Below are 27,453 nucleotides of genomic sequence, written 5' to 3'. Positions count from 1 at the left end.
AGTCCTTATCAATTCTCCGAAGACAGCCTCACAAGACTGCTTTCCAGACCCCATCACCCATTTTCTCTTTTACTATGCTCTGCCCCTCCCTTGGGCCCCCTGGGATTGGTCTAAGGATGGGCACTGATCCAAGCCTGGCCAATTAGCATTCTTCCCACAGGATTTTTTTCAAACTTAAGAATGTTATTCCCATTCTAGGGGTGGAAATGGTAAGACGTAAAGCTAAGGGGTGCCATATATCCAGCTATATGAAGGAAGCCAGTCTGTGTTGAGATAAACTGAAGCCCAGGCAGCAAGGTGAGCAAAGAAGCAAGAGAGTTCCTGACTCCAGAAGTTCCTGAAGCCTTGGCTCATTGCCCTATCCTACCTTGACATTTAAACACTTTTTTGGATCTCTTCAGCCGATTCTTCTTCACTTTTGCCTAAGCAAGTTCAGGTTGGGTTTCTGTCACTTGCAACCAAGAGTCTTGGAAAACATAAGCACCACAGAGCTACAACTAAACTGGACTGCCTGCTGATTCTGAGAACACTTTTGCTTATCCTGTTTCTTGTGCCTAGAATGTGCCCTATTCTCACTATCCAAATTTAACCACTCAACCTTTAAGAACCCATTTCTGGCTGGGTGCACACCTGTAATCCCAGCACTCTGGGAGGCCGAGACAAGTGGATCATTTGAGGTCAGGGGCTCAAGACCAGGCTGGCCAACATGGTGAAACCTCGTCTCTACTAAAAATACAAAAAAAAATTAGCCGGGCCTGGTGGTGCATTATAATCTCAGCTACTTGGGAGGCTGAGGCAGGAGAATCGCTTGAACTTCGGAGGCGAAGGTTGCAGTGAGCCAAGATAGCGCCACTTTACTCCAGGCTGCGTAACAGAGCGAGACTCTGTCTCAAAAAAAGCCAAAAACAAACAAACAAAAAAACCCATTTCTCATTAACTGTCCCTGATCCAACCTGCTATAATTTAACTATACTTGTCTAAGCCCCCCAGTCCTTTTTTGAAAGGAGAAAAAGGGATACATACTTCTTGTTGTGCTCACAGCTTTCTAACTTGTGTTATGATTATTTATATATCCTGAGGCTTGACAGAGTGTGGAAAAAAGGTAAAATTATTTATATAAGCTTCTTATTATTTTCTTTCCAGAACAAAGATGTGCCTAGTTCATCTTCTTCTCAATGTGCTACCACAGTGTCTGGCATGGATAGCACTCTGTAATTGTTAGTTCCCTTCTTCTTTCCCTTCTCCCTACATAGTAGGCTTTTCCCCCTGTAGCTTCATTTTCTTTCCCCAGCATCAACATTCCATTCCCTGCTGCTGAGTGAGAAAATGTTCGTCTGTGTCTGCCCCAGGGTATTGTGTTTCGATGAAACAACACTAACTGTTGTAAAAATAATTTATCTAAAAATGGTTATTGCATTGTAGGTCTAAGAAACAGCTAGAAAGGGAAGTCTTTAACACTGTTTAGATGGTGGGTTGTCCTAGTGTATGTAATATTTGATTTTAGGATATGGATTTCAAATAGAAACCCTAGAAGGTTTGCATTTAGGAAGAAAGAACTCTGTTTCCAAAAGAACCAACTGCCAATCTTATGATCCTGTTTTTAGTATCCCTACTTCCCTTCAAACCTCTTTGGCAGATCAATTATCTGTTAGTGAGATAGGAGGCAATGAATGTGTTTTCATATGTAGGTACATTTTAACAAAAATTCTAGGCAACTTTTGTGGCTGGGAGGTTGGTGTTTTGAGAATACCTTATTATCAGAATATGTAACTTTTTGTATTTAGCTGTCAGCTACCCTCTCAAATTCTACCACCTGGATGAAATTCTCTCCAGGAGTCTCTTCTGAGTTCCGGGAATATTTATTTTTTTTCCGTACTTTCTTTTACCTTGTATCATATTGCCTTTTATCAAAGGCTATTTTTTTGTGCAAGCCTTTGTCTTCCAGAATTAATTTAAATTAGTCTTTAGGTTTAGCCAATTTCAAATTTTACCTGTACCAAGAGAAAATTGTCATGGTTGCGCTCTGTTTAAAGGATGAGGTATTCAAGAAGACCTACTAAAATATCTATTATAGATCTATAAATATCAAGTTAAAATCTTGCCTTTCTTTGATATCCTGCTTCTATGGAAAAGCAGCAGTGTAGAGTAAACAAGTTTCAGAAGTTGGGCACCTAACTTTATAATTTTGCTCATACAACCAATAGGAAATACAAAGAGATAGAATAGACTATAAGGATAAAGGGATAGAGTTGTTTATTATTTAGCTATATTTTCATGGATATATATCTCCATCTATAGTTTTCAGACCCCTAAAGGGCATGGACACGCTTCATACAGCTTATAGTTCTAGCATAATGTCTTACACATGGAAGGAACTAAATAATTGTGAGAAATGATGAACTGATACACTCTCGTGGAGTTTCTTTGTAGGGAATATGATTATGAATAAAGTGTTAATAGCTATCTCAAAGCCTTTTGTAAAGAAGCAGAGTACAGATGCTCCTCTACATACAATGGGGTTATATCCCAATAAACCCGTCATAAATCAAGTGAGGCCAGGCACGGTGGCTCATGCCTGCGATCCCAGCATTTTGGGAGGCTGAGGCGGGAGAATTGCTTGAGTCCAAGAATTCAAGACCATCCTGGACAACATAGCAGACCTCATCTCTACTAAAAGTAAAAAAATAAAAAAAATTTATCTGGGCGTGATGGCATGTGCCTGTAGTCCCAGCTATTTGGGAGGCTGGGGAGGGAGGATTGCTTGAGCCTGGGTGGTAGAGGCTTCAGTGAACTGTGACTGCAACAACAACAACAACAACAAAAGTCTGTCTCAACAACAACAAAAAAGTCAAAAATGCATTTAATACAATTAACCTATTAAACATCATAGCTTAGCCCACCCTAATTTGAAGTGCTCACAACACTTACATTAGCCTACGGCTGGACAAAATCATCTGGCAAAACAGGACACTGTAGTGTTGGTGACTGCAAGCCTGACTGGGAGCTGCAGCTTGCTGCCACTGCCCAAGACTGTAGGAGAATATCCACATTGCCTGGGAAAAGATAAAAATTCAAAATTTGAAGTACAGTTTCTACTGAATGCATATTGCTTTCACACCATCGTTAAGGTCAAAAAATCAGAAGTCAGGGACCATCTGTATAAATAAACCATAAATGAAAATAAGGTATGTGTTGTCATATTTTGGAAATGCCTCATAGGCTCTGATCTGCAATATTATCTGGATCAAAAGAGTGGCTGAAGGGAACTATTGGGGACCAAGTACGTGAGGTGGAATGAATTCTTTTTCTGGTGTTTAAACACAAGCTGTAAGAACAAAATGTTTCTAATTAAGATACCACTAATTTTTCTCTCCATTAATTCCATCTTTCTTCAAAGCTAAGGGTGTATATAATGACTCCACATCAAAGACTCTTTTCTAATGGTTTAGGAGATACAATTTTTATTAGAACCAAGGAGAATTCACAGCCCACAACAGAACAATTTGTTGAAGTTATTTTGGAGTTGATTTAGGAATCGCTCTTCATGAAATGTGATGAATCTTCATTATGGATGCTTTTTTTTTTTTTTGAGACAGAATCTCACTCTGTCACCCAGGCTGGAGTTCAGTGGTGCGATTTCCGCTCACTGCAACCTCCACTTCGTGGGCTCAAGCAATTCTCCCTGCCTCAGACTTCTGAGTAGCTGGGATTACAGGTGCCCGCCACCAAGCCTGGCTAATTTTTGTATTTTTAAAATAGAGACGGGGTTTTGCCATGTTGGCCAGACTGGTCTTGAACTCCTGACCTCAGGTAATCTGCCCCCCTCAGCCTCTCAAAGTGCTGGGATTACACGCGTGAGCCACCGTGCCTGGCCCATTATATATGTTTTCTAAACCTCCTCCAAAAAGGCTTTCAGCTCTTTTTGCGCTTCTTCTGGTTTGCTTGCTCCCTCCCACTGTACCTTTATCACTTCCACTCTCCTCATGTGATATTATATTGATCTATTTTCTTCCCTCTCTCCTCCCATTAGACCATAAGCTCCTTGAGGGCAGGTGTTTAAGCTTGTTCAATAGTATATTTAGTGCCTTGCACAATGCCTGACTTATGATAGGCATTCCACAAAGGTCTGTTAAATGAATGAATGAATAATCATACCTCACATTTAAATAGTGCTACAAATATGGTTACAAAGTACTTTCTTATGTTATTTGACTCCCATGATACTCTCCGGCAGGCAGTGGGTTTTATTATTACCCCTATTTACAGATGTGAGACTAGGCTCAGAAAGACTGTGTAATGGCAGGGCAACTAGGCTGCAATTTCTGGAGCTACCAGAACTCATGTCCATGGATTCCTGCTCTGGAGCTCTTTTCTGTTTTCAGAGTGATATGTTTCCTGAGCCAAGTGCCAAGGGCAACACAAACTTACTCCCAGTGTCCGTTTACCCCTGCTGCTCTGCCTCCACACTTTACTGCTCTGCTGGATTTCTTCACTTCAAACTTAGCCCTAATTTTTATTTAGGAGTTGCACATTTCCTATATGCAGATGAAAGACGAAAAATATATATTCTACTGTTGATTCTCCAGTTCCTTTGCCTGGGACCTCCCAGCTGTGGTGTGGTACTGTGAAATATGAGGCATGAAGTGGGGGTGACATATGTGAGGGGAGGAAGATGTGGCTGACTGGTATGGCCCGGGTGTGCTGCTCAGAGGGCTATCAGAACAAGGGCTTGTGATGCTTAGGACTTGGCCGTGGCTCTGAGATCCCTCTATCCACTCTTCCCATCTCCAACATTTTTCTTTAGGGAAATCTGAATAAAATGAACTGGTGGAGTTGGGAGGTTAATGCTGACAACAAGTTTCCAGGATATGCTGATTTGAGTATGAAACAGTGTTTCGGCATGGTGCGGTGGCTCACGCCTGTAATCCCAGCACTTTGGGAGGCCGAGGCAGGCAGATCATTTGACATCAGGAGTTCAAGAGCAGCCTGGGCAACATGGTGAAACCCTGTCTCTACTAAAATATAAAAAAATTAGCTGGGCATGGTGCAGCACACCTGTAATCCCAGCTACTAGGAAGACTGAGGCAGGAGGATCGCTTGAACCCGGGAGACAGAGGTTGAAGTGAGCCAAGATCACGCCACTGCACTCTAGCCTAAGCAGCAGAGTGAGACTCCACCTCAAAAAGAAAAAAGAAAGAAAGAAAGAAACAGTGTTTTGGGAAAGAGTGGTGTGGTCAAGGTGAGGGTGGCTAGTAGTTAGGGCTCACTTGCTGACACTAACAGTATTTGCTAATTGTATGCAACTGAACACAATTATATTCAATTCTCTTTTACACACAGCTCTGAGGGTGGAAGCTAAGGAGATGGTAAAAGAGGGAGTCTCTTGATTGGTCTTTAAAGTAAGCAGTCCTTTTCTTGAAATAGAATGGGCAAAACCAGGCTGGGCACGGTGGCTCACCCCTGTAATCCCAGCACTTTGGGAGGCCAAGGCGGGCGGATCACGAGGTCAGGAGTTCGAGACCAGCCTGGCCAACATGGTGAAACCCCATCTCTACTAAAAATACAAAAATTAGCCAGGCATGGTGGCACACGCCTGTAATCCCACCTACTTGGGAGGCTGAGGCAGGAGAATCGCTTAAACATGGGAGGCGGAGGTTGCAGTGAGCCAAGATGGTGCCATTGCACTCCAGCCTGGGCAACAAGAGCAAAACTCCATCTCAAAAAAAAAAAAAAAAAAAAAAGAAAAAGTGGGCAAAACCAGTACAATTTTACAAATTCAAGAAAGACAGAATATCACATTTGTGAGTGACGTAGATGACTACATCAACAAGTTAAAAGGAGGAGCTTTTGCTTGTTGTTTTTGAGTACGCTTCACACACAATACCCAGATCATAAAGCACTAGCAACAATGACATCACTCCTCATGTAGCTACTCCCTTACATCATTTACCAGAAATACACATTTTATACATAGAAACTTAAAAGCTACACACCTAAGACCCATCATTTAATGAGTACTTAATATGTGCCGTATGTGAGCTTTACATATATTTTACTCCTCAGAGGAACCTTGTGATAACAAGAACTGGTATTATAAATTGACACATAAGGAACTGAGGTTCAGAGAGGTCAAGCAACTTGCCCAAGGTCACACACCTGGGGTAAGTGGGATTCCAGAATTCCCACCAGTGTCTGACAGTGAAGCACATGGCTCCTAACTCTTGGACTAAACTGCCTCATGTGACCCACAAACATATATCTAATTTAACCATGGGAAAGCACTCCCTCGTCTGTCTATACCGTGATTTTTTACATTAGTGACACATTCATGGCTCGTATGTTTGTGTGCTTCTCCTACGCCTCCAATTGGATTGCAAACTTCTGGAACGCAGAGGCCAACTCTATTTTTTGTCCCCAAGTCATCGGTCAGTTTAATTGGTGCTCGTTAGAATATCTGGAAGGAGACACCATGAAGGTGGCTGGAAAGGAGTAAAACCAGGTACAGAAGGAGGAAGATGGAGATGGGGTATTCACTCAACAATTTAATGTCCACTTGGACCTATGTTAGGCGCTGGAGATATGGTGAGGACTGAGCCAGTCTGTGTCCTTCCCCTCATGGGGTTTCACGTGGAGGTCGAGGTCATGATCAAGGATGTAAGTCACCCAAAGGACACTACTGTGTTCCCAAGCAGAAAAGAAAACCGAGGAGCCAGGCCCTGGCATCTGCAGGGTTCTGGCAGTCCCATAAGGCGCAAAGACATGAACAAGGTGGAAGAGTAGGTCAAGTGAAACGCTTTTATGTGATTGAACTTAGCTGGCCGGAGGGCCGGGGCCGCTGCGACGAGATAAAGAGCGTGGGGCGCCGGGTGCGAGGAGGAGATAAAGGGGTGTGGCCCTGGCTCTGCCGCCGGCCGTAACACGTGTCCCTTCGCCTGGCGGCGGGGTCTTCCCTGCCCACCACGAGGAAAAGGGGGCGCACCGCATGGCCCCCCACTCCTCACCACCCTTTGTGAAACGCCCCCAATTGTGCTTCATCTGTGGAGTCAGGTCCCCGCAGGCGGTCGGGGCTGCCCGGATTCCGCGACGGCTGAAAGGTGAGGGCCGCGCGGTAGCAAAGCGTCCCCAGCACCTAGCTTGGCTCCCCTCGCTCCCAAATCCCCTTCCCCTTTTCGCTCAACCCCCAGCTCCACCTCAGCCGCCTTCCTCTCGGTTCCCCTTTCACCTCCCGCGCTGGGCCTGCTGGGCGGGGCGAGGGCTCCCGGCTGCGCGAGAGTTCCGCCCAAATCTCGTGAGACTCGCCTGCCGCCGCCGTTGCCGCCGCCTCTTACGTCTTTCCCTTTGACAAGTCGCTGCTGCTGCAGCAAAAATAAAGGACGCGACCGCCGCAGCCTCTGCGGAGCCGGGCTCGGGTCGCCGGAGCCGCGCCCCACCCCGCCAGCTCCAGAGCCACGTACGGTAACGCATCATCTACTGTCCTCCTGGTCCTGTGTGTGTGTGTGTGTGTGTGCTTTGCCGGCCGCGCAGGGCCGGCCGGGGCCGTTTCGGGACTGCAGCCGAGCGGGGCTGCTGGGGTCCCGGGTGGGCGGCAGGCGAGCTGGGGGAGCCCTCCCGGCGCGCCGCGGCCCCCCCGGGTCCCCGGCTCTAGAGGCCTCCTGCCGCCCGGGCGCCTCGGAGCAGCGTAGAAGCCGAGGCGCCCGCGGAGAAGGCCGAGAGACCCGCCCCTCCAGCGGCTTACAACGTCTGTGCCCCGGCCCCTCGGTGGTCGCGTCTCTTTCTGCTTCATTCCTTTATCTGCTGACCAGCTCCTCTGTCCCGGCTGGGGCTCGGTCTGCGGACGGCGGCCGACTCCCTCTCAGGGTCCGGGGAGTGCCGCGACCCCGGTGTCCCCAGGCGCCGGCCGCCTTTAGCGGGGTGGAGGCTGGGACGACGTGTCTTCCTCCTCTCCTCTGCCTTTGGGTGGGGGCAGCTCATCATCTGCTAAACCTTTCTCCAAATCTCCCGCCCCAATAAAACAACAAATTATAAAAGCCTTTGGAACCGGGAGGCGAGGCGGGGCGCATTGTTTAGTCTTCAGCGTGAGATGAGGATGATGATGGTGATGACAGGAGCTACCCCGGGGAACATGGTGAAATCTGTTCTGTGATGGGTGGCAGGTTACTGGGAGACACGAGGAGGACAGGAGCTTGTACCACCTCTCCCAGGAGGTTATGTAAAAGACATGTTATCTTAGAGAGCTGTGAAACACAGGGACAGATTTGTCTTAGTTTAAGAAATGTCTATAATACTTAGAATATAGAGATAATTAAATGATAGGAATAACAAATCTGAACAAACTAACCCATCTTTGTAATTCCATCTCCAGAGGTGGCATTTCATGGTTAACATTTTGTTGTATTTCCTAACAGACACATTTTTTTTTTAATCCTTGCTTGGGACTTCCTCATTCTATATTTGTTCCAAAAATGATTTATTTTATTTGAATCAGTTCTCTGGCCTGCTTGATTAAAACTGGCCGCTAGTTCATTATCACTGGCTGAACTCTGCCATCACTATCTTTTTCATTGGGCCCTTTTCCAAAATGATTGTTAGCTAAGTGGTTTGAAAAATCAAACTTTAAAACATTGTCTGTTTGGATCTAGTACCTATGTATGTATTATATTTTTACAATTCTGCTAGTGGTGGTTGCTCAAAATGGGGCAGTATTTGTAGAAGGCAAAGAAACTATGATTATTCATAGTGGGAAGAAACCTATTTACCTCAGGTTTTATGAAATTGATTTCTGCTGGATATTTTTAGACCAAAATTGTTCTGTGACATTGTTTCATAGTGCCTGTTGTGATTAGTGTGGGATGAGTATGTCCCTTTGATATATGTGTTTCCATAGCCTGCGTTTATACAAGCAAAATTGAATGTCCTAGGTGCCTGTCTTATGCATAAATGTACGTATATATGTATATATACACACAAACACACACACACACACGTATTCTGCACCTATACACATTTATGTATCTTGGAAGTGAGTTAAGATGTATTGCTATATTATTTGAGAAAAGATAGCATTAGGTAGGGCAAAGAACAGTCATAATATTTCCCCCAAATCACATGACAAGGTTGTATGGCAGAATGAGATATCTAGGGAGGTTGGAAATCTGGAGCCTTTTAAAAATAGGGTAGATTGTCATCTGGGGTTGTTGTTATTGGAATGGATTAAATGGCCTATTAAGGTCTCTTGTAATTCTAAACTTTTATGAATTTTGCTTTCCCTAAGGTTCTTATCATTTTGCTTCTTAAATTTCCAGTCGTGCTGTTTGCATGTGACACATCCATTCATTTACTGGTCATGTATTCCATTTCCAATGCAGGCACCCTGATGTTGCATGGAAGAGAAAGCAAATGTAAATGGGTCACTTAATCTGCTTATTAATGTAAACATCTCTTGAAAATCTCAATTTAAAGAAATTTTGGAGGATGTGTTGGTGATTGGACTGGATTGGGTTAGTAGAGGGTGCAAATAATAAATAGTAATAACAATTCCAAAGTTCCAAGCATTTTTTCCCCCAAAAAAGTCATACTGAATACTCCCTAATATTTGAAATAGAAAAAAAAAAGGGCTGGGTATATTGAAGGAGCTGATCTTTTAAAATTTTTAAAATTCAGATTTTCAGATCTTAAAATGATAATAATGATGACATCGTGGCTTGGAGAGTGAGAAGTTTGTGTTAGGATAAAAAGAAACTTGTGAAACAAAACTTGAATGTTATAGTTGGATAACTATATAATAGCAAGTAACAAACTTACTATAATCTGTTGAAGATATTTTTAAAAATTGTAAATAGAACTTTTGGCCAGGCAGAGTAGCTGACGCCTGTAATCTCAGCCCTTGGGGAGGCCAAGGTGGGAGGATGGCTTGAGCCCAGGAGTTTAAGATCAGTCTGGGCAACATGGTGAAACCCCGTCTCTATGGTAAATACAAAAATTTGCTGGACATGGTGGTGCATACCTGCAGTTCCTGCTATTAGGGAGGCTGAGATGGGAGGATCAATTGAGCCTGGGAGATTGAGGCTGCAGTGAGCTGTGATTGCACCACTCTACTCCAGCCTGGGAGACACAGTGAGACTCTATCTCAAAAGCAAAACAAAACAAAACAAACAAGAACAAAGGTCTACACAACTTTGGCTTAACATACACATGAAATACATTGTTATGAGCATGTATTGCAGATTATCATGATGTTGAAAACATAAAAAGTTGGTCAAATCATTTACAGAGAAGTTTGCAAAGCCAGGAAGGTCACATCTGCTAGCATTTTCTTTAACTACAAAAAGTGAAAAAGAGCATAAAGTAGTTATTTACTTACTAGATGCCAGATCCGATTTTCATGATTTTAGTTTGTTCTGATGTTGCCTACCGGGCTCTCTAAATTAATGGGACTGTTAAATTTCAGATGAGATCCTTGAGCAAGAAGATATGACAGTTCTATCAGATGATTGGTTGATGGATTTTATTTATTTTTAATGATTTATTTAGAAATAATGTTAGACTTACAGAAAAGTTACAGAGAGAGTACAGAGTTCTTACATACTCTTCACCAAGCACCCCCTAATGTTAACAACTTACATAACCATAATACAGTGATCAAAACCAGGAAGTTAGCATTGGTGTAATTCTATTAACTAGACTATAGATTTTACTTAATTTCACTGGTTTTTCCCATTAACGCCTTTTTTTTTTTGTTCTAGGGTCTAATCTAGGTTCCCACGTTGCATTCAGTTGTTGTGTCTTCTTCATTTCCTCCAATCTCTGACAGTTCCTCAGTTTTTGTTTTTCACGACCTTGGCATTTTTGATGAGTACTGTTATTTTTTAGAACTTCTTTCATTTTGGGTTTGTCTGATGTTTTTTCTCATGATTTGATTGAGGTTAAGCATGTTTTGCAAGAAAACTACAGAAGCGATGTTGTGTCCTTCTCAATGCATCATATTGGGGGTACATGGTGTTGACATGTCTTTTTGCTAGTGGTATTTTAACTTTGAACCCTTAGTGGTATTCTTCACAGTAAAGTTACTATTCTTCCCTTTATTGTTCATACATATCTTGGGGGAGATACTTTGAGACTGTGGATGTACAGTTTCTCCTCAAACTTTCTCCCATTGATTTTTAACATCCATTGGTAGATCTTGTCTGCAACAGTTATTACTGTGGTGTTTGGCTAATCATGATTTTGTATTTCCCTCATTCCTTCTGCATTTATTAATTGGAATTCTTTAAGGGGGAGATGTCCCCTTTCCCTCACTTATTTATTCAATTATTTGTTTATATTAGTGTGTTCTTATGGGATCTCTATTTTCTATGGATTATAATCCAATACTATCATTATTTATTTTGTTGTTCAAATTGTTCCAGCTTTGGCCATTGGAAGCTCTTTCAGGCTGGCCTCTACCCTTTTTCAAGCACTTCCTTATATTCTGGGGCCACAGGCTGTTCCATGCTCATCTTATTTTTCCTTGCACCAGTCCTGGAGTCGACTACTTCTCCAAGGAGCTCTGGTTTCTTTTATTGGAGAATAGTATTTAAAATCAAAATCTGTATACTCGGTATGTTTATTGGAGTTTTATTGCTCCCAGGACTTCAGTTGGCAGAACTAGGAAATATATCAGTATATTATATATATTTATATATATATATATAAACATATATGTGCACACACACATTTATATATATATGTATATAAACATATATGTGCACACACACACACATACTGACGTTTCTTTCTTTTTTGAGACAGGGCCTCGCTCTGTCACCCAGGCTGCAGTGCCGTGGCGTGGTCATAGCTTACTGCAGCCTTGAACTCCTGGGCTTAAGCCATCCTTCCACCTCAGCCTCCCAAGTAGCTGGGACTACAGACGTGCACCCACCATGCCCCACTGATTTTTTTTTAATTTTTAGTAGAGACGAGGTCCTGCTGTTTTGCCCAGGTTGGCCTTGAGCTCCTGAGCTCAAGTTATTCTCCTACCTTGGCCTCTCAGAGTGTTGGGATTCCATGCGTGAGCCACAGTACCCTGCCTGTATTCTATATATATTTAAAACCATGGGTTCATATTGACACCTATTCTAATCCAGTACCACAAAGTTCATTCTAACCTTCTCCCGTTCCTTCTGTCTCTGTCAGAAACCTGGCTTTCATGGTATAGAGTATACTCACTTATTTGTTGACTTCTAGAATACACATGAAGTGGTTACAGATTGCTAACCTGTACCCTAGTGAAAAATGTATTTACTAATTAGTGTATTTGTATGTAGTTATTTTTGTCTTTAGCCTTATAGTATCTAGTCAAAATAGTTTTCCAAAGTTACTTAGGTTAGTTATTTTCTTTACCACTCCCTTTAGTTTAATCTTATTCATCCCTAATGCATTAAGTTCATTTGTTATTGTTACTATTCCATTTTGGGTTCCCTCCAACCCTAGTTGATTTTAATTATTATTATTTTTTGGCATGTGAAACATTACAGTTACTAAACACTGCTACTGCTAAACACTACTGTATAAAAAGGTGTACTGGGCTGGGTGCGGTGGCTCATGCCTGTAATCCCAGCACTTTGGGAGGCCGAGGAAGGCGGATCACCTGAGGTTGGGAGTTCGAGACCAGCCTGGCCAACATGGAGAAACCCCATCTCTACTAAAAATACAAAATTAGCTTGGTGTGGTGGCGCTTGCCTGTAATCCCAGCTACCCGAGAGTCTGAGGCAGGAGAATCACTTGAACCTGGGGGCGGAGGTTGCGGTATGCCAAGATCACGCCATTGCACTACAGCCTGGGCAACAAGAGCGAAACTTTGTCTTAAAAAAAAAAAAGGAAAAAAGTTGTACTGAAAAGTGTCACTCTCTCCTTGTTTTTACTATCTCATTTCCATCCCCCCATCTTTGTTTCTACCTCTTGCCCATGCCCTGTGGGTACACAGTCTCTTTATTTTCTGGTTTGTCGCTTCCTTTATTTCTGTTACACAAATGAAAATATATGTGGGTGTTCTCTTATATTCCTTTTCTTCTGATACAGTTTCTTATTGCCATACAATTCACATACCATACAACTCACCCTTTTAAAGTGTACAATTTAGTGGTTTCTAGTATATTCACAAGGTGGTGCAACCATCACAACTATCTAATTCCGAAACACTTTCATCACCCCCAAAAGAAACTCTGTATCCATTAGCAGTCACTTCCCAGGTCCCCTTCCCAGTCTACTTTCTGTCTGTGTGTGTTTGCGTATTCTGGATGTTTTGTGTTAATGGATCATATAATATGTGGCATTTTGTGCCTGGCTTCTTTCACTTAGCATAATTTTGTCAAGGTTCATCCATGTTGTAGCATGTATCAGTACTTCATTCCTTTTGATAACTGAATGTTATTCCGTTGTGTGAATATACTACATTTTGTTCATGCGTCAGTTGAGGTACATTTGGTTTTCTACTTCTTAGCTGTTATGAATAATGCTGTTTTGTACATTCATGTACAATTTTTTGTGTGGACATATATTTTTAATTCTCATGGGTATATATACCTAGGAGTGGAATTGCTGGGTCATATGATTACTGTATGTTTAACTTTTTGAGCAACTGCCAGATTGTTTTCCTGTTCCCTTCTTTTTTATGTGGAGAGTATACTATACTCTTTTGCACTTTTTTTTCACTCAATAGTATATCCTGGAAATGACTCCAAATCAGGTCATTCTTTTGAAGAGATATTCCTTTCATTTTCTTCGGTCTTTTTTTTTTTTAAGACACAGTCTCACTCTGTTGCTCAGGCTGGAGTGCAGTGGTACAATCATGGCTCAAACTGTGGCCTTAATCCCCTGGGCTTAAGCGATCCTCCTTCCTCAGCCACCCAAGTAGCTGGGACTACAAGTGTGCACCACTATACCTGGCTAATTTGTTGATTTTTTGAGATGGGGTTTTGTCATGTTGCCCAGGCTGGTCTCGAATTCCTGGGCTCAAGTGATCCTCTCACACTGGCCTTCCAAAGTGTTGGGATTATAGGCGTGAGCCACTGCACCCAGCCTATTCTTTTTTACAGCTGTGACTTGACTGTATAGATGTTTCTTAACCTCTTCAACCATTCATCTATGTATGGGCATTTAGGTTGTTTCTTATGTAAATAGCCTTGTGCGTAGTATTTTGGTATCGTTAGAACCGTATCTTCAAGGTAGATTTCTGTAAGTGTGATTGCTGGTTCAAAAGTTAAGTGCACATGTAGTTTTGTTAGATACTCCCAAATTCCCAGATTTTCCTCCACAAGTGTACCAATTTGCATTCTCACCAGTAATGTGTGAAAGCACCAACAGAATACGTTGTCATACTTTATATATGTATATATATATATATATTTTTTTTTTTTTGCCAGAGATAAGTGATTAAAAAATAGTCATTCTGGTGACCCCTTGTGGATGAGTGCTTAATGCTTGCAGATGGTTGGTTCTTATAGCTTGAAAATGAAATACATTGTCCACTAATATTGCATTCATACATGTAGCTTATTATGTGCAGGTAAAGTCCATTAGTTCTGGCCTAGTCAGGATTGTTCATTTTAACATTTTGCATTTAATGGAAGTGCTACATTGATTCATAGTACCTGTGCTCTAAAATACTTTTGGGGTTTAACAGAGGATAACTGAAATTCTAAGAATATTTCTTCCTCTAGAATATGTGATATGGTAGTTATTGGTTCACATTGTACATAGTTATTTTGAACAGTATATACAGTACGTATTGATACCCATGGTATGGTAGTTATTTGGACCAGTAATGGCAGTATCTTGGAACCTGTCATAGTTCCATAAGGAAGAAGGGCAGTCGTAATGAAAATTAAACCGCGAGTTTAAAGTTCTGGGTTAGGGCAATCCTATTAGATTTTAGCGGTGCCAAAAAACCAAGACAACATGAAGAAATCCCCATCTTTTAGGGTAACAAGTGCTGCCCAGCAACACTGGAAATTTAGGTTCATTCCCAGAAAGAGCACTGCTCCAGGTGCTTGGAACACATTAATTGAAAATCAAAGATTCTGGCACTTGATGAGTTTATATTCCATTCGTTTTCTTTTTAAGAAATTATTATTTGGCCGGGTGTGATGGCTCAGACCTGTTAATTCCAGCACTTTGGGAGGCTGAGGTGGGTGGATCACCTGAGGTCAGGAGTTCGAGACCAGCCTGGCCAACATGGTGAAACCCCGTCTCTACTAAAAAAGCAAAAATTAACTGAGCATGGTGGCGGGTGCCTGTAATCCCAGCTACTCGGGAGGCTGAGGCAGGAGAATCACTTGAACCCAGGAGGTGGAGGTTGCAGTGAGCTGAGACCCACCGCTATACTCAGCCTGGGGGACAAGAACGAGACTCCGTCTCAAAAAAAAAAAAAAAATTATTATTTTTCTTTTTTTTCGTGGTTTTCTAATGAACTGATGTTCCCAGGAAAATAGATGCTGAGTGCTGATTGTGAATGGAACCAGTAAAGGCCTGGGATAGTCTTAAAGTACAATCACCTTTGCTGCTATAAAAACTTCAAATAATACTTCATTTTACTGATTACAAAATAAGCCCACAAAAGTCACAGGATGGTAACATATTGTTCACCAGTCTCCTCTCTCTCATTTTATTTGTTTATTTCAGGCTTACTTATTTATTGTATAAATTTAATGTGTACACATGATGTTTTGATATACATAGTGAAATGATTGCTGTATGTAAGCAATTTAACATACCCATCATCTCACATAGTTACTTTTTTTGTATGTGCTAGGAACATTTAAAATCTACTTTTAGAAAATTTCTGGTATATAATATGCTAATATTAATTATAGTGCTCTTGCTAACTTTATTTATTTTTTGAGACAGAGTCTTGCTCTGTCACCCAGGCTGGGGTGCAGTGGCATGATCTGCGTTCACTGTAACCTCCACCTTGGGTTCAGGTGATTCTCATGCCTTAGCCATTGGAGTAGCTGGGTGTGTGCTGCCACACCTGGCTAATTTTTTGTATTTTTGAGGAGATGGGGTTTTGCCAAGTTGGCCAGACTGCTCTCGAACTCCCGGCCTCAAGTGATCTCCCTGCCTCGGCCTCCCACAGTGCTGGGATTGATTACAGGCATTAGCCACCGTGCCCAGCCCTCATGCTATATTTTAGATCTCTAGATTTATTCATCCTACATAACTGCAACTTTGTTCCCTTGACCTGCATCTCCCCCACTCTCCCAGCCACTGTTCTAATCTCTGTTTCTATGTATTTGACTTTTTTTTTTTAAGATTCCACATATAGAAGAGATCATTTAGTGTTTTTTTTTTTTCCTACGTCTGACTTGCGTCACTTAAGACAGTGTCCTCCAGCTTCATTTGTTTTGTTGTAAATGGCAGGATCTCCTTTTTGAAAGCTGAATACTATTCCAGAGTGTGTTTGTATCACAATTTCTTTATCGAGCCATCCACTGACAGACGTGTAGGTTGGTTCCATATCTTAGTTAGTGTAAATAATGCTGCAGTGAACATGGGAGTGCAGCTCTTTCTCAGAGGTGCTGCTTTTATTTCTTTTGGGTTAAAACCCAGAAGAGAGATTGCTGGATCATATGGTTGTTTTCTTTTTAATTTTTTTTTTTTTTTTTTTGAGATGGAGTCTCACTCTGTTGCCCAGGCTGGAGTGCAGTGGCATGATCTCAGCTCACTGCAACCTCTGCCTCCCGGGTTCAAGTGATTCTCCTGCCTTGGCCTCCTAAGTAGCTGGGACTACAGGTGCCTGCCACCACGCCCGGCTAATTTTTTGGTATTTTTAGTAGAGATGGGGTTTCACTGTGTTAGCCAGGATGGTCTCCATCTCCTGACCTCGTGATCTGCCCACCTCAGCCTCCCAAAGTGCTGGGATTATAGGCGTGAGCAACTGCGCCCAGCCCTTTTTAATTTTTTGAGAAACCTACATACTGTTTTCCATAATGGCGGTTCCAATTTACATTTCCACCAACAGTATTCAAATATTCGCTTTTCCCCACTCCCTCATCAACACTTATCTCTTGTCTCTTTGATAATTGCCATCCTCACAGGTGTGAGGTGATACCTCATTGTGGTTTTGATTTTTGTTTCCCTGATGATTAGTGATGTTGAGGCATTTTTATGTCCTATTTGGAGAAATATCTATTCAAGTCATTTGCCCATCTTAAAATCAGGTTATTCATTTTTGTTTTTTGCTATTGCATTGTGTGAGTTCCTTACATATTTTGGATATTAACAGATACATAATTTGCAAATATTTTCTCCAAATCCTTAGGCTACGTTTTCATTTTGTTAATTGTTCTTTTGCTACGCAGAAATGTCTCTCATTTTAAATTATTCCCAATAGTAGTAATGGAATAATAATAATGGAATAATAGTAGTATAGTATAGTTTCTTTTTTTCTTTCAACTGGGTTTCATAAGAGAATAAACCCAAATGCCCAAAGACATTTGGACATTTGTTATATGTAAAGAATTAACTTTTCTCCAATGTAGGATGGCACTAGTTATGTACCATCCTTGTGAGAATTGAGAAAGTATCCACTCCGACCATTGTCAATGTTCTGAGGTTCGGATAACAAGCCCCAGTTGAGAAAGGTCATGGGCATTGTCATCAGTTAGATCTGTTCTTTTCCCCCACCTCCTTCTTCCTTCTGCCAGTTAGGCAGAATGATGTTAGGCAAGTCTTAATCTCTTAGTCTCAGTTTTCTGATCTATAAAATGGGAATAATTATAGTTGCTACGTCATAGGGCTGATGTGAGGATGAAATAAACAAAATCTTCTACATCTATATTTATTTAGTTCCATGACTTTAAATACTATCTGTATGCCAGTTGACTCACATTTATGTTTTCAGCCTAAACCCCCTCCCCAAGATTGAGTGTCATAGTTCATCTGCTTGTTCTCACTTATATGTGGGAGCTAAATGATGAGAAAACGTGGACACACAGAGGGGAGCAGCAGTCACTGGGGCCTATTGGAGAGTGGAAAATGGGAGGAGGGAGAGGATCAGGAAGAATAACTAATGGGTACTAGGCTTAATACCTGGGTGATGAAATAATCTGTACAACAAACCCCCATGACACGAGTTTACTTATATAACAAACTATCTAATAGACATCTCAAACTAAATTTGTACAACACAGAAGGTATGTTTCTTATTCTCATTATTTCCTCTGAGTCTGCTCTTAGTATTAATAAATGGCAGGACCATTCAACTAGTTGCTCAGGCCAGAATCCTAAGTGATCTATGATTCTTCTTTTTTCTTTATACCCTTTAACCAGTCTATTAGCAAATCATCTTGGCTCTATTTTCTGAATACATTTCTAATCTGATCACATTTTGTCATCTCTGCCTTATTCTGGTTTAAACCACCACCATCTCCTGTGTGGGTAATTATAATAGTCTCTTATCTGGTTTCCTTGTTTTCTCACTTGACCTCTTATAGGCTGTTTTCTACTTCATAACTAGAATGACCTTTTCAAGTGTTAATCACTCCTTAATACTTTAGATGACATCTAAATTAAATTACAATTATTATTTAAAAAAATTTTTTTTTTGAGACGGAGTCTTGCTCTGTTGCCCAGGCTGGAGTGCAGTGGCATGATCTCGGCTCACTGCAACCTCTGCCTCCCGAGTTCAAGCGATTATCCTGCCTCAGCCTCCCGAGTTGCTGGGATTACAGGCACACGCCACCACGCCCGGCTAATTTTTGTCTTTTTAGTAGAGATGGGAGTTCACCATGTTGGTCAGGCTGGTCTCGAACTCCTGGCCTTAAGTGATCTGCCCGCCTCGGCTTCCCAAAGTTCTGGGATTACAGGCGTAAGCCACAGCACCTGGCTATTTTAAAGTAATTTAAAATACAGAAATTAAAAGAACAGCCAGATTCCTAGCCATGACCTGCAAAGTCCTACATGATGTAGTCCTTGCCTCCCTCTCCTTGTTTATTCCACTTCTGCTACATTGAACTATCCGTATTCCTTGACCGGGCCAGGCAGACTCCCAAGGTTTAAAACTTGTTCATCCCTTTCCTCAAGTTTTTGCACTGCTGGCTCGCTCACATAATTCAGGCTTCTGTTTAAAGAGAGTGCCTCAGACTTCACCCCTGTAGAGAGATCTTCACTGAATACAGTATAAAATAGTGGCCACTCCCTACATCCCCTATCTCTCTTGCTTTTTTTTTTTTTTTAATGGCACTTATGCTTCCTGAAATAGAATTACTTGCCTACCTGGTTATTATTTGTCTTCCTTACTAGAATGTAAACTCCATGAAAGCAGGAACCTTGGATATGTTGTTTATTCCACTGCCTAGAAAAGTCCCTAGCATGTGGTAAACTAGGAGTACAACTCCAGGAAGTTGTCTGTGGAGTAAAACTGTCTCTAAATTAGATTATCTGATTTTTTTTTTTTTTTTTTTTTGAGACAGGGTATCACTCTGTCTCCCAGGCTGGAGTGCAGTGGTGGGATCATGGCTCATTACAGCCTTGACCTCCCAAGACTCAGGTGATCCTCCCACCTTGGCCTCCAGGGCAGCTGTGACTGCAGGTGTGTACAACCACACCCTGCTACATTTTTTTTTTTTTTTTTTTTTTTTTGAGACGGAGTCTCACTCTGTTACCAGGCTGGAGTGCAGTGGTACGATCTCGGCTCATTGCAACCTCTGCCTCCTTGGTTCAAGTGATTCCCCTGCCTCAGCTTCCCAAGTAGCTGGGACTACAGGTGCATGCCACCATGCCTGGCTAATTTTTTGTGTTTTTTTAGTAGAGACGGGGTTTTGCTATGTTGGTCAGGATGGTCTCCATCTCCTGACCTCGTGATCTGCCCGCCTCAGCCTCCTAAAGTTCTGGGATTACAGGTGTGAGCCACTGCACCCAGCCCCCTGCTAATTTTTTTAGGGATGAGGTCTCACTCTGTTGCCTAGGCTGGTCTCAAACTCCTGGGCTCAAGTGATCCTCTCACCTCAGCCTCCCAAAGTGCTGGGATTATAGGCATGAGCTAATGCACCTGGCTAGTTCCAGTAATTCTTAAGCTAAAGGAGGACTGTTGCGTCAGTTAAACAATGCTGTGAATTCTTTGCATTGAGTACTTACATGTGAAATGTTAGAATTTAGAATTTATAACATTATCAAGAGCATATAATTGTTCATCGAGTGTGCTAAGTAATATGTAAAAACAAAACTTGAATTTTTAGCTCTTGTTCTGGTTGCAAGTGTTTAAGCTATTTGGTTGTCCCCTAATGATAATGGTAGTAATGTTAATGTAGTAGTAATATTTCCTCTTGTTTCTGGTAAGTTATTTTTCCTCACCCTAAACTCCTGATTTAAAGTCTCTGTTAAGCTGGGCATGGTGGCATGCCTATAGTCCTAGCTACTTGGGAGGCCAAGGCCGGAGAACTGCTTGAGCACAGGAGTTCAACACTAGCCTAGGCAGCATAGCAAGACCTTGTCTCAGAAGCAAAAAAAAAAAAAGGATAACGTCTCTGTTGCTTTTGATTTTTTTGAGATACATTGTTGTTTTTAAACAAATACAGTAGTATTTATGGAAGGCTTTTTAAAGTTTTGCCGTATTTTAAGACCTTAGTCACTGTACCATAAAACTCTTTGGTGATGGCCACTTTTATGTGATATAATTCAAGTAAGCAGCCTTGATAACTGATAGCATTGGAAATAAGTGGTTAACCTAATTTAGAACTAGGAAGATTATATTTCAATGTTAATATAATTTAGAAGCATCGTGGGCCGTTATCTTTTTTATGAAGTATCATTGAACTTTGTTATATAACCAAGTATTCAGTCATGTATAATGAAATGTAGTCAGTAATATGATCATAGTATCTGCTTTCTCAAAATTTGCTCATTCTTTTGGAAAGAATGAGGGATGGAGAATGGTGGAAAGATTTGTGTAATTTAATGATGGTGGTGTGGTGGGGGAGTAGACAGATGCACATATAAAAGAATAACACTAGCACACAACATTTACTGTGCAGTCACTGTTCTAAGAAGTTTCATGTATTTTTTTATTTTTAAATTGGCAGATAAAATTGTATGTATTTCTTGTGTGCTACATGAAGTTTTGAAGTATATATACATTGTGGAATGACTAAATCTAGCTAATTTACATATACATTACTTCATTTAGTCATCATTTTTGTGGTGAGAACACTTAACATCCATTCTCTTAGTGTTTTTCCATATATTATTTAATGCACGTTTAAACTTATGGGGTAAAACCTTATTTGCAGATAAGGAATTTGAAGCACAGAGAGGTTAAGTAACTTGCCTAAGATCATACAGCTAGGAAGTGATGCAGACTGGATGAGAATTCAGAAATGAAAAAGTGTTGGTGGAGACTAGCGGGGGCAGAGCATAGACATGGCCAGCCTCAGTGACATAGTTTTGGCTGATATAAAACCCCATCCAAGTATTGTCATGTGGGCAGGACCATGATATATGGGTGTTCAGGAATTCATGGTGACAATGAGACGGAACTTTAGAGACTACCTATTGCTTTGATTTCTTAAAGCATGTTTCTAGTTCTGTTTTGCCAAGGAGAGGGATAGATGTTAGAAGAGAACAGTAATTGGTGTAAGGACTGGACTTCGCTATTAAAAAGTGAATATTAGTGAATCTTTATGCCTTGAAATACAAAGCTTTTCTTGGTAGACCTTGAAACCTAGTGATATTAAGGAGCAAGGTTAAGCGAACTGTCTAGAGTGCAAACAAGTAGAGAGTAACAACTTACATTTATTTATAGTTTTTTAGTTTATAAAATACTTTTGTAAACATTTTCTCAATTGATGTGAATAACACCTCTGTGAGACAGGCAGGCAGATGTTATTCTTCCATTTGACAAATTTCCATGGAAGAGAGAGGGAGCTGCCTTAGGAATGAGCCCCTGAATAATCTCAACCTCTAGTTGTTCTTTTTTTTAATGATGCAACCAGAAATGAACTGGTTCTGGTTCTGCAACCAAAACCTAGAAATTGCTATTTCTTTGTAAAGTTGCCAGAGTATGAGTAGTGGTCTTCTATGCTGTATGGTACTGCAGGTTTGATCTCTAAAGTAAGTGATTGGAAAGCTACTTAATCTGGAAGCAGAAGTGCTTGGCATTACGAATGGGCCAAGATGGCTTATGGTAATTGGCATGTTCTTAAATAATGTTTGTTATACCAAAAGCCTAGGCGTTTTACATAAATTTAGATTAAAACTATAATTCTAATGGCAGCACTATAATATCTTTTAAACCAATATTTTAATTAAAACCTACTAGTAGGCTGCAGTAATACTGAAGTGGTTTTGACTGTATCATGGATTAGCATAGAGGTGGGGCACTTTACTCTTTAGAAGTTGAAAAAGAAAGTCTGGTAGCTTCTAAAAAGGCAGATGTGTGGCAGTAGTGAAATGTTGATAAAAGTTTAGTATGTCCCATTTCTCTTGTTCTTTTGAGAATAGTTTGAAATACTTTGGTTAATTTAAATTGGTCTAAGATATTAAGAAGGATTTTTCAAAACTCTCAAAGCTACGCCATATAAAGGAATAAAATCCAATATGAATTCACAGAATCACTTAGCTTTAAAGTAATTGATTAGTGACAAAATGTGACTTAGTTTTGCAAAAATCTAAGAAATTGGTGAATATTTTATATTTTTATATTCGTATTTAAGATGTCTTTCAGTTCTTTCTGTTATTTTTTCCTGGTGCTGTCTTGTACTGCCTCCTTATCGCCTCCCTCTTCCTTTTCGTCTGCCATCTGTCGGTTTGGCTCCTTATTTCAGAGTAGGCAGGCAGGAAAGGGTTTTTGTACACAAGATAAAACTAGTCCTGTTTGGAAGCTCAGTGAGCCGGAGTGCTTTATGCAGTAACTCTGCTGACAATAAATTCCAGAAGTACCACAGGCCCATAGGACTAGAAAGACAGCAATGATTCTGCAATATTGTCTGCAGTTTTTTTCTGTGACTGTTGCTTTATTTAATAAAAAAATTTAAAAATAAATAATACTTAAACACTTTTTTTCCACAGAGAGCTATAAATTGGTTAGATATTGTTAACAGACTTGCAAATAAGAGTAATTATTATATAGGAGAGCTTAGCATGTTGATTACTTGTGAAGTTCATGTCAAATGATTCCTTATGGTATTCTAGAAATATAATTTGATGTTAGTAAATTAATACTCACTTGTGCCTGACTCTGGATTAATCTATTATCGGAATAGGTAGATACTATGATAATTCAATTCCCATACAGCATTTTTTCTTATCTTTTTATTATAGTATATTTTAAATATATATTAATACAAAAGTAGAGGGAATAGTATAAAGAGCTCCCATGTACCCAATATTGAACTTCAAGAATTATCAACTCATAGGCAGTCTTGTTTCATCTATATTTCTATCTAGCACCCCTCATCCCCAATCCTTGGATTGTTGTTGTTATTATTATTTGAGACGGAGTCTCGCTGTGTCACCCACACTGGAGTGCAGTGGCGCGAACTTGGCTGACTGCAACCTCCAACTCCTGGGTTCAAGCGACTCTCGTGCCTCAGCCTCCCAAGTAGCTGGGATTACAGGCATGTGCTGCCCTGCCTGGCTAATTTTTGTATTTTTAGTAGAGATGGGGTTTTGCCATGTTGGCCAGGTTGGTCTCGAACTCCTTGCCTCAGGTGATCCACCTGCCTCGGCCACCCAAAGTGTTTGGATTACAGGTGTGAGCGACCACACCCGGCCTCTGGATTGTTTTAAATCAAATCCTTGACATACGTAATGTTTACCTTTCAGATATTTCAATATTGATTTTTAAAAGATTAGAGTCTCTCTCTATCTCTTTTTATAGCATAACCATAATAACATTATCATACCAAAAAATGTATAGCAAGTTCTTAATATCAAATATGAATCAGGCTTCATATTTCTCTGGTTTATAGATAGATATAGATCTATAGTTTATTTGCTTGAAGTGACATCCAAATAAGGTTCATACTTTACAGTAGTTTGGCATGTTTATTACATCATTTTAAATCTTTAGACTCTCTTCATCTCTTTTTTTTCTTATTTTTTAAAAGAAAGCAGGTTGTTTGCCCTGATAAGTTTCCTTTAGTCTCATTGCATCCCTGTAATGTCAGTTAACATGTTCTTCCTGTCTCCTGAATTTCCTGTAAATTGATAGGTTGGTTTGTATTTTTTTTTCCCTCTCAGTAAGAGTACTTCATATGAGTGATTTTTGTTTCCATCGGGAGATATGTAAGGTCTTATGTCGCTTTGTGATGTTAGCAGCTGTTGATGATAATTGCTTAGACTTCTTAATTCATCAGTGATTGCAAAATTGTGAAATTCTATTGTTCCTTCTTCATTCATGTGTTAGATGGCATTTTCTTTTTTAAGTATTTCTTCAACCCTGTAAGTTGTATGTTTAGGACACTGTATGCCAGCACTGGTACTGGGATGATTGGCAAGGTTCTGTGGTGGAATTCCTTTAAAGGAAGAGTGCAAGTCTTCATTATTGATAATTTGGGAATGTTGAATAAATAGACTTTATTTAAAGGATGTTGGTAAATAAATAGGTTAAAATCTCATCATGAAATAAATAGCTTGTGACTTAGAGTATGGAGCTGGTCACTGATGTTTGTTCTTTTTAAGAGGACAATGTTGATATTCAGAAATTTCAAAAGTAATTTGTGCAGGGCAGTAGTTACTAGTTTCTTGAGCCAGATTTCTCAGCATGAACTTGAGAACAGACCTTTTGTGTGAATCAGATTAATAAAATATTGAGTTTACATAAGACAGCATATTTTTATTAAAAGCTGTCAAAGAACTGGAGCAGCAGCATTTCCCAATGTGGCTCCTTGACAAAAGGGCTCTGGAGTCGAATAAACTTGGGAAACAATGTGTACTTTATTCTGTCTTGGAATGTCAAGTACATATTAACATGTAAAAGACTTACAGTAAAGAAGCCTGTTTAACATTAAATTAGTATTTTCCAAATTTATTTGATCTCTGAACCTTTTTTCCTCCTTATAACATCTTGAGGAACTAGTGATCTGAGGAACACATTTTGGGAAATGTTAGGTGATATGGTTTGGCTGTGTCCCCACCCAAATCTTATCTTGAATTTTAGTTCCCATAATCCCTACGTGTGGGGGGAGGGTCCCGGTGGGAGGTAAATGAATCATGGGGATGGTTACCCTCATGCTGTTTTCCTGATAGTGAGTTCTCATGAGATCTGATGGTTTTAAAAGGGGCTTTCTCCCCCCTTTTGCTAGGCACTTCTCCTTCTTGCCCCCATGTGAAGAAGGATGTGTTTGCTAACCCCTTCTGCCATGATTGTAAGTTTTCTGAGGCCTCTCCAGCCCTGTGGAACTGTGAGGCAATTAAACCTCTTTCCTTTATAAATTACCCAGACTTGGGTATTTCTTCACAGCAGCATGAGACCGGACTAACATGTTAGGTTAGAGGATTTGAACAGAGTAAAAAAAATATATCCAACCATGAAGAGTGTGTTTGACTTCACTACAGTGATGTGGAGAAACTTTTGATAGGTAAATAATAAGATATTTTTCAGTGAGAAAAAGCCAGAGGCAAATGTTGGTTCATTGTTTCATCTTAGCCTGTAAGCATTACACTTTTAGAGAAGCGAGGTTAGAAAAGGACTTCATCAGTCACTATGTAACATTTACTACATCCAGGCACAGTTTTCATTACTTTACACAACCTTCTGCAGTAGGCGTACTCTTGTTATACCTATTTTATAGATGAGGAAACTGAGGCACAGAAAGATTAAGTAAATTGTTCAAGGTTACATTGCAGAGTTAGTGACATAGCAAAGCCAGGATCTAAACCTAGGTAGCCTGGCTTCAGGTTTCATGTGCATAGTCACTACTCTAGATTGCAAGATATGGAAGGTGGAGAGCATGAAATATAAATTAGATTAAGAGGGGATTTAAAGTCTTTTTGGAGGGAACGGACATATTTAACTTTTAGACAAGCAGAGCCATAAGAGAAGAATGTGGAGAGTTGGCTACGTCCTAGTGAAGATAGAAAGCATGAAGACCTGGGAACCATTATCCATAAAGCAAGGTATACTTCTAGGGGAGGTAGATTAGATGCAGGTAGAAGGCTGAGTTAAGAGGACACCGTTAATACAGAATTTCAGATTAAGAAATGCTTTGGAACTCATTTAGGACCCCATTCATTTTATACATGAAATCTGAGGTTATACAGTTTTATTCATGAACTTGTAATAATCATAGCTCACATTAGTACATTGCATTAAAATACTTTCATATGAATTCTTATTTGATCCTCTTAACAACTTTGAGACGTAGACAGGTAGGTTTCATATTTTCCACAGCAGAGCTGATTCTTGGATTTAAATTTTCTGCATCTTGAAAGCTAATGTTGGCCGTGTGTGGTGGCTCACGCCTGTAATCCCAGCACTTTGGGAGGCCGAGGCGGGCAGATAACTTGAGGCCAGGAGTTCAAGACCAGCCTGGCCAACATGGCAAAACCCTGTCTCTACTAAAAGTACAAAAACTAGTACAAAAAGTAGCTGGATGTGATGGTGCACGCCTGTAATCCCAGCTACTCGGGTGGCTAAGGTATGAGAATTGCTAGAAACTGGGAGGTGAAGTTGCAGTGAGCTATTGTGCCACTGCACTCCAGCATGGGCAGTAGAGCCAGACTGTATCTCAAAAAAACAAAAACAAAAACCTCCAACCCCCTCCCCCACCCACAAAGCTAATGTTGTCTATACTAAATCACATTGCCTTAGTTCTTGGCAAATAACATATATTAAAGAACAGTAGTGTGTGCTCTTGAGATGAGGATTTGGGTCACAAAGAAAAGTTGCATTTTAACAAATGGAAATAACTCCCTTCTAAGTGTGAAAAGTAATATATTTGTTGTAAAAAATGATTTTTAGATAGTGGGAAAGGTGAAAACCATCTGTAATCCCACCACACAGAATAATCATTGTTAAATTATGATGTATAGTTGTCCAGATTTTTAATAGGTCTATTTATATACAGAAATACTCTTTTCCAAATTCTGTACATATTGTTTTATAACTTAAAATACTGTACTCTTTTTTTGTTGTTGTTTGTTTTTTGAGATGGAGTTTTGCTCGTCGCCCAGGCTGGAGTGCAATGGTGCGATCTCAGCTCACTGCAACCTCTGCCTCCTGGGTTCAAGCCATTCTCCTGCCTCAGCCTCCCAAGTAGCTGGGATTACAGGCACCCGCCACCATGCCCTGCTAATTTTTGCATTTTTTATAGATGCGGGGTTTCACCAGGCTGGTCTCAAACTCCTGACCTCAGGTGATCCACCCGCCTCGGCCTCCCAAAGTGCTGGGATTACAGGCGCGAGCCACCACACCTGGACAAGATGCTGTATTCTTGAAAGAGGACATTGATAGGCATTTGATCTCCTGCCTCCGCCACA

The 27,453-nt window shown here is 40.7% G+C and overlaps 1 protein-coding gene across 5 annotated transcripts in view; it reads left to right on the top strand.

Annotated features, from left to right (window-relative positions):
* Positions 1-27,453, top strand: part of HERC1 (HECT and RLD domain containing E3 ubiquitin protein ligase family member 1) — a 289,708-nt gene that overhangs the window by 57,653 nt on the left and 204,602 nt on the right. For 3 of the 5 annotated variants that reach the window (XM_055362534.2, XM_055362533.2, XM_055362536.2), the window contains exon 1: positions 7,294-7,450. The exons of 1 other annotated variant lie outside the window; for it this stretch is intronic. The gene's annotated coding sequence lies outside the window, so the exon portion shown is untranslated. Of the gene's footprint in view, positions 1-7,282; positions 7,451-27,453 lie in introns of those variants that run through there. One more of the 5 variants, XM_031002448.2, reaches the window with a different exon arrangement.

This window comes from Gorilla gorilla, chromosome 16 (assembly GCF_029281585.2).
Source record: "Gorilla gorilla gorilla isolate KB3781 chromosome 16, NHGRI_mGorGor1-v2.1_pri, whole genome shotgun sequence".
Classification (NCBI taxonomy): domain Eukaryota; kingdom Metazoa; phylum Chordata; class Mammalia; order Primates; family Hominidae; genus Gorilla; species Gorilla gorilla.
The sequence above is the reverse complement of the archived record's forward strand: the minus strand, read 5'-3'. Positions and strand labels throughout refer to the sequence as shown.